A 728-nucleotide genomic window follows, 5' to 3' on the forward strand; every position below is an offset into this window, starting at 1 on the left:
ACTGGGAGCCGCACTTCAAAAGGGATGTGGCCAGCCTGGAGAGGGTTCAGAGGAGGGTCACCCATTTGGTGAGAGAGCAGCAGAACAGGCCCTATGAGGAGAGACTGAGGGACCTGAACCTGTTCAGCCTCAGCAAGAGGAAGCTTAGGAGGGACCTGGTGGCTGCCTACAGGCTCATCAGGGGAGATCATCAGCAAATAGGAAGAGCCCTTCTCTCCCCAGCACCACCTGGGGTGACAAGGAACAATGGTAATAAGCTGATGGAGAACAGGTTTAGGTTAGAGATCAGGAGGCAATATGTTACAGTTAGGGTGGCCAAAATCTGGAACCAACTTACCAGGGAAGTGGTCCTCGCCCCTACCTTGGGCAAATTCAAAAAGAGGTTGGATTATCACCTGTCTGGGGTCTTGTGAACCCAGCATTCATTCCTGCCTGTGGCAGGGGGGCAGGCTACTTGATCTGTTCCGGTCCCTCCTGACCCTAGCTACTATGAAACTATGAAACTATGGGTGTACTAGGTGATCATAGTGTGATTATAACCCATCAAGGGCTCTGATCAGCCATGCCAGCCTGGGCCAAGTATCTCAGCAGCCACACCTGCAATAAGTCTCAGTAAAACCTCAGTAAGCCAGTTCACCTTGTGGAGTATCTCTCAGATTAGTACTTGACATCTGATCCTCGGAACCTGAACCTGGACTGGGTTGTTGACTCTGTCCCTGGATTTCCCT

This window comes from Alligator sinensis, unplaced genomic scaffold (genome assembly GCF_000455745.1).
Source record: "Alligator sinensis unplaced genomic scaffold, ASM45574v1 scaffold600_1, whole genome shotgun sequence".
NCBI lineage: Eukaryota > Metazoa > Chordata > Crocodylia > Alligatoridae > Alligator > Alligator sinensis.